Source organism: Gossypium arboreum, chromosome 6 (assembly GCF_025698485.1).
Source record: "Gossypium arboreum isolate Shixiya-1 chromosome 6, ASM2569848v2, whole genome shotgun sequence".
Classification (NCBI taxonomy): Eukaryota; Viridiplantae; Streptophyta; class Magnoliopsida; order Malvales; family Malvaceae; genus Gossypium; species Gossypium arboreum.
The window spans coordinates 21,044,484-21,051,229 of NC_069075.1; the positions used below are offsets into that span (position 1 = coordinate 21,044,484).

General features: G+C 31.9%; 1 long non-coding RNA gene across 1 annotated transcript; it reads left to right on the forward strand.

The window, feature by feature from the left end:
* Window positions 1–4,812: 4,812 nt before the first annotated feature.
* LOC108454908 (uncharacterized) lies at window positions 4,813–6,154 on the forward strand. Its single transcript, XR_001866795.2, has 2 exons — window positions 4,813–5,153; window positions 5,320–6,154. It is a non-coding gene; the product is annotated as an uncharacterized LOC108454908 (long non-coding RNA).
* Window positions 6,155–6,746: the final 592 nt, after the last annotated feature.

Genomic DNA, 6,746 nt, shown 5'->3' on the forward strand with positions numbered 1-6,746 from the left:
ATTTTCTTGCATTTCATGTAACATTCTTTCATGTCATATTTCCACATCATAAACACCATTCCATCAACTTTTCCAATATATTAAATCATAAAATATATGCAATAATAGTAAGAAATATAATTCAAACATAACATTGCATTATTATCATCATATGAACTTACCTCGATCCAGAAACAGTAATTTACCATTTTAGTCCATAACTTGTATTTTCCCGATTTAAGCCCGAATCTCAATTTCCTTCATCTATAATATCACATTTAGCCTAATAATTATTCACACTATTCATACGGGTCCAAAAAATCATATTTTTAAAAATTTTCATTTTGACCCCTAAACTTTTGCATATTTGCACTTTTGCCCCAAGGTTCGGAAATTAAACTTCATCCTATTTTCTTATTTTTTATGACATGCTGATCATTTTTCCCATCTATGGAAACATCAAATTCTCACTCTAACATGTACTTATGACTATTAGGTATTTTTACCGATTAAGCCCTTTTGCTCGTTTTCATTTAAAACCGAGTAGAACAAGTTGTCTAACAAAATTTAAAACCTCATATTCTATCATAAAACACCAAAATACACAAATTTCACCTATGGGTATTTTTCCAAATATGAACCCTAGGTTGAATTATTGCTAGCATAAGCTAAATCAAGTTACCGGGACTCCAAAAACAAAAAAATCATTAAAAACGAGGCTAGAACGGACTTACAATCGAGCTTGGAAGCTTGGAAACCCTAGATATGGAGTCTCCCTTGGTATACACGTCCATGGTGAAGAAGATGAGCAAAATTGGCTTTTAATTTTGTATTTTAATTCATTTTACCCCTAAATGACCAAAATGCCCTTATTACTAAACTTTCTAAAAATTCCATTCATGTCCAATATTTGTCCATAAACTTTGAAATTGGTCAAATTTCTATTTAAGACCTCCTAATTAATATTTCAAAGCAATTTCATACTAGAAACTTCTAGAATGCAAGTTTTACAACTTATTCAATTTAGTCCCTAACTTCAAATTAAGCACTTTATGCATAGAATTTCTTCACGAAATTTTCACACAATCATGCAATCATATCATAGACCTCAAAATAATCATAAAATAATTATTTCTATCTCGAATTTGTGGTCACAAAACTACTATTCTGATTAGGCCCTAATTCGGGATATTACATGTACCCTGTCCCGATGTAGGATACGGGTAAAGGGTGTTACAGTATCTATCTTTAGTTGAATTTTATTATAATAATAGCTATCAGTCCAATATTAAAATGGCACTGTATGAAGCTTTGTATGGCTGGAAATGTTGAACTCCATTGTATTGGACAGAACTTAGTGAGAAAAATGTACACGGAGTTGACTTGATCTGTGAAACAGGAGAAAAAGTAAAGGTAATTCAGAATAGTTTAAAAGCATCTTCTAATTGTCAAAAGTCTTATGCTGATCTTAAACGAAAAGAAATAGAATTTTAGGTCAGCGACAAGGTATTCTTGAAAGTATCACCATGGAAGAAAGTTCTCCGGTTTGGCCATAAAGGAAAACTGAGTGCACGGTTCATCGGGCCATATGAAATCACGGAAAGAATTGGACCTGTTGCATATCAGTTGGCATTACCACCAGAACTTGACAGAATTCATAATGTTTTTCATGTGTTTATATTGCGATGGTATCGATCGGATCCTTCACATGTTATTTCTTTGACAGAAGTTGAGATTCAACCTGATATGACTTACAGTGAAGAACCAATAAAAATCTTACCGCATGAAATGAAAGAGTTAAGAAACAAAAATGTGGGTTTAGTGAAAGTTCTCTGACAACGACATGGTATAGAAGAAGCTACCTGGGAACTGGAGGATACTATGAGAAAGCAATATCCAAATCTCTTTATTGGTAAGATTTTCGAGGACGAAAATTCTTACGGGGGGAGAGTTGTAACAACCCATTTTCAGTAAAATTAGAATAGTGGTTTCAAGACTACAAATTCCAGTCAGAAAGAAAATTTAATTTAATATTATTGCATGATTTGCATTGTGATAGGAATGTCATATGAAAATTCTGATAAGAAAATTTTATCGATTATGTGCTTAATTGTGGAAAAGACCAAATTGTATAGAATACAAAAGTTAAATTCTAATAGCTAGAATGATTAAATAGCTATGAAATTCAAATTTTGAGGTCCTTATATGGTAATTAGACTATTAAAGAAAAGTTAGTAGATATTTTTGGTGATTCATCCACGAAAAAATTAGAAAAGGCTAAGGACTAAATTAGAAATCAAAATAATTAAAGATGATAAATAATTAAATAGAAATATCATCTTATTTTATTATCATTTTCATCCCCGAATTTCATGGAAACCCTAAAGGAGAAAGAGAGAGAAGAAACTAATCAAGCTTAATTGGGTAAGTATTCTTGTCCCGTTTTTAGTAATTTTGATATTTTTGAGATCAGGATAGTTTAATCTATCTATTTTGGGGATTAATTTAAAAAGTTATCAAAGTAACAAAGTTTTTCGATGGATGAATATGTTGAAAATTTGAAATTTATGGTAGAATATGAAAGGTTGTTGATAGATAAACAACTTTTACAAAGAGAATTTTGATGAAATCATGATTTAGGGATTAAATTGAAAAGTAGTAAAACCCATGGAAAATTATGATTTTTATGAAATTCAGGGGCTATTATGGTAATATGTAAAATTCAGTTAGGTTTGGAATAAGGATTAAGTTGCATGAATTTCATTTTCCGAGCCTAGGGACGAAATTGGAATTTTAGGAAAGTTTATGAATGGTAATTTTTCCTAAGGTGTAGATTGAATCCAATTGAATATGAAGTGGATTAAATTGATGATTAAATTCTTGAAGCTAGATTGAGGATTAGTAGAATTTCTTGTACGAGCGATTATTAAGGTAAGTTTGTATAACCGAATTGTGTATATTTATATGCTTGTATTGAATGTGTTATGTGATTGTATGAATTATAAATGTTTAAAGTATGAAATAAAATATATGCCCGATATAGCTTGAATAAATGTTAAGTTCCGTTTGAATAATGAATTCGATGGATATATGTAATTTCCCAATTTGAATGTGATCCTGCATATGTTGCAGACAAGATTTAGCTTGGACGAGTAATCCTAATAAATAGTTCTTGCGAGTATCTTGATAGGTAGTGATTTTGCATGTGTTGCACACTACCATAGCTCTATGTGAGCGTCCTATAACATGAATTGATTAGTTGTGATCCAGCATATAATGCAGACACAAATGCAGCTTTACATGAGCGTCCTAATATAAGCTCCTATAAGCTTCCTGACATGGCTCGTTTGAACTCCCTGTTATCTTATCCGGTGCTACTTGGTATTAACTCTTCGGAGCTATCTGTTAAGCTCTATGAGCTCCCTGAGTAAAACTCTTATGAGTTTCTTGATTAGCTCGGATAAGTATCCTGTTACATGGCTCATCTGAGCATTCTGATAAGTGGCTCAAGAATGTGTTCCCTGATTAAGTGCCTTAATGGGTACCCCTGATTATGAGTTGATGGTTTACAGTTTTGTACACCTTGTGTGTACTACTTGAGTATCTATTGAAATTTCAATGATTCAACGGACAAATTCTCGAACCACTTATCAGGATGCTCAAATGAGCCATGTAACGGGCGTGTCCCTTGACCTCACAGGCATGTGCGCCCTACATCTAGGAAAAATTTTGAAATTTCACGAAAAAAATTCTCTAAATTCCCGATTTAGTCCCGACTCGATTCCAATATTTTTATTAGGCCCCGAAGGTCCAATCAAGGGACAATATGACTAGTTTCAGAAATGAATAGTAATTAACATGAATTATCTATAATTGACCTGTAAATTTAAGTAATACTCTATGACCCTATTCCGGCGATGGATACAAGTTAGGGGTGTTACACATTAAATAAAGTAGAAAAATAGTCATTCTGTTAAATTTTTGCAATTAAATGCTTATTTTATTATTTTATATGTAAGACATAATAACAATTTAGCCCTTGATTTTGACACATTTATTCAATTTGGCTCTTACTCTTTATTTGGATCAAATTAGCCCTAAACTTCTCATTGGTGATGTGGGACTTGCCAACTAATTTTAAAAGTAATAAAAAAATTTAAAAAGATCAAAATGTTGTAAATGTGAATTATAGTTCCAAAATTATGGGAAAAACTCTTCAAAAAAATCAAAAGTATTAAAAAATTATAAATTAAAAAAAGAAAATCAAAATAAATTAGTTTTTAAATGTTGAAAATAACCATATCTTTTCACTTCTCTATCTAGGTCTAGTGATAAGCTTGTGAAAGTTTGAATCATTCAAAATGATAAAAATATGGAAAACTACATCTTCACTTTTCATATGATTTTGGTCCTCAAATTAACAATTATGACAATATTACATGGTTTTTCTTAAAATATATTTCATACATAATAATTTTACACAAGATTCTAGTTAAGACTACAAGTGAGAAATTAACTCGAAAACACATTTAAGTTCATTCTAAATATCAACTTGTACTTTATCTTGACAAAATACCTCCATGAAATCAAAGTTGCATTTCTCCAAATTATAAATGGTTAGGCATACCTAATTATGCACATCAGATATAAACCATTTCAAAGGCAATATATTTGTCACGCCGCAAAATGTGAGTTAAAATTTCCAAGTTAAATTTATAATTGTTGAATTTATGTTAATTTTCTGTTTGAGCGTACAATTGGAATTAGTCTATCAAAATGTCCAAAATTGTATCAATAAGTATCAATACCTTTCTAACAAGTATCGATACCTTCACATTTTCTAACGTAGAAAACCCTAGTTTGTCGAAACCATAGGTATATAAGTGTATTTTTGTTTGGCTGGGCCCCTCTTCTCATTCTTTTGTTTCTGCTGCTGCCCTAAACTTTTTTTTCCTCTTTCACTTTTTCCCTGTGTCGTTTTCTCCTCTTTTATTTTCTTTTCTTCCTCTTTCTCTCTTTTCTTTCTACCTGTTATTTCTTGCACCCTTCTTGGGCTATCGATTCTTTTTCTTTTTCTTGAATCATCATCAATCGTTTGGTTCGTTGGAATCAGTAGCTTTGTGCATTTGCCTCTCTGTTCTATTTTACACGATTGTGATCCTAATAGTAGTTTGGTAAGTGTAAACCTTCCGATCCATGGGTAAGATTCGGTTTTCAAGTAAATAAATTGTGTGTACAATTTATTTCACTCCTATTTTGGTTAATCGGGTTTCTTCGGTTCCTGAATCTAATTTATGTCGATTGCTAATGTGTTGTTATTTGTGTGTATACCGTTTGAAGGATCGAATCTTGATGATGTCAAAGCGGATCTGAATCGTAAGAGTCCGCTAAAGTGTTGCAGGGGCGTGTGGGTGAAAGCGTGTGTCTAACTATGTGTGTATGGGCTTGCCCGAATGTTTGAGTGCTTATTTTTGCGTTTTGGTTCTTGATTTTATCATATAATATTAATTATTTTATTCTCAAGGTTTCGATTGTGATAACAACTCCAAATATGGTTGGAAAATATTCTTTGATGTGGTACTGAGAAACTAACGAATCAACATAGTGGTAAATGAGACCTGTATGGTAGATCTAGTTGTAGTATGTGCCATTTTTCTAAATCGTTAATGTTGAATATGTGTATAATGTAGATTGAGTGTTAATCCTGCATATATCACTGATGCATGCTTACTGTTACTGTTTAGCCAACAAACTGTAGCCGTTTGCATGATAATTGTATGTTAAAATTGTTACTGTTATTGTTTTCTAACATTCATAGCCTGTGATACTAATGCATTGGGATTTGGGTGGTTGAAAGAGGAAGTTCAAGCATTAAATGCCGAATTGATTCACCGATCATTTACTGATGGTTCATCCACATGAGCTAAGGCTCCTATTGATTTACTAGCGGCTCATCCGCAAATATGATTTTGGTATGTAGGGCTAGAAGAGTTCTAGGTAACTCTTATTGTGGTGTGTAAGGTTGGATTCGGTAGTGTACTGTACTAACATTCATAAGCATTTTAGAGTTACTGTGTTTTATGTGAATATCGTGATACTGATATATACTGTATACTGCAAACTTGTATGCTGTTATTTACTGCTTTATATACTCACTGCTTATGTGTTATTACCATACTGAGCTTCATAGCTCATTCCTTCGTTTCCTCCATCATTTTCAGATAATTTGTGAGGTTAGGGCTCAGACTTGACACTCAAAGCACTGTCGTCAGATTTTACTCAAAAAGTATTTCTAAACCATTTTATAAATAATGTATGGTTTTGTTTTATTAAACGGACTATGTCATGGACTCAATTACTCATAAGTTTTTGGATTTTGCATTATTCATTTTTGGACATTAGGTATCTATACTTGATCAAATAAATAATTTCCAAAATAAACAAAATTCCAAATCGGTATCAATACTTATAAAAGAATCGATACCGATTGATAACGTTTTATAAATTTCAAATTTGGCAAAATGCCTAAACCGTATCGATACTTAAATAAATATAAATACTTTTTAAGTGGTATCAACATCCTCTATAAAAACTTGAGTTCGTTTATAAAATGTTTTTTTTTTTAATTTTTATGAAAACTGAATGTTTATTGGACCATTTTGGTTTCTTGTGTGACCTCCATAATTTGGTCATAGTTTGGTGGCTAGCATTCTAGTGTGTCAGGGTCGGGTTAGGGAGGTTACAGTATTCGACTTATATTGAGTGAG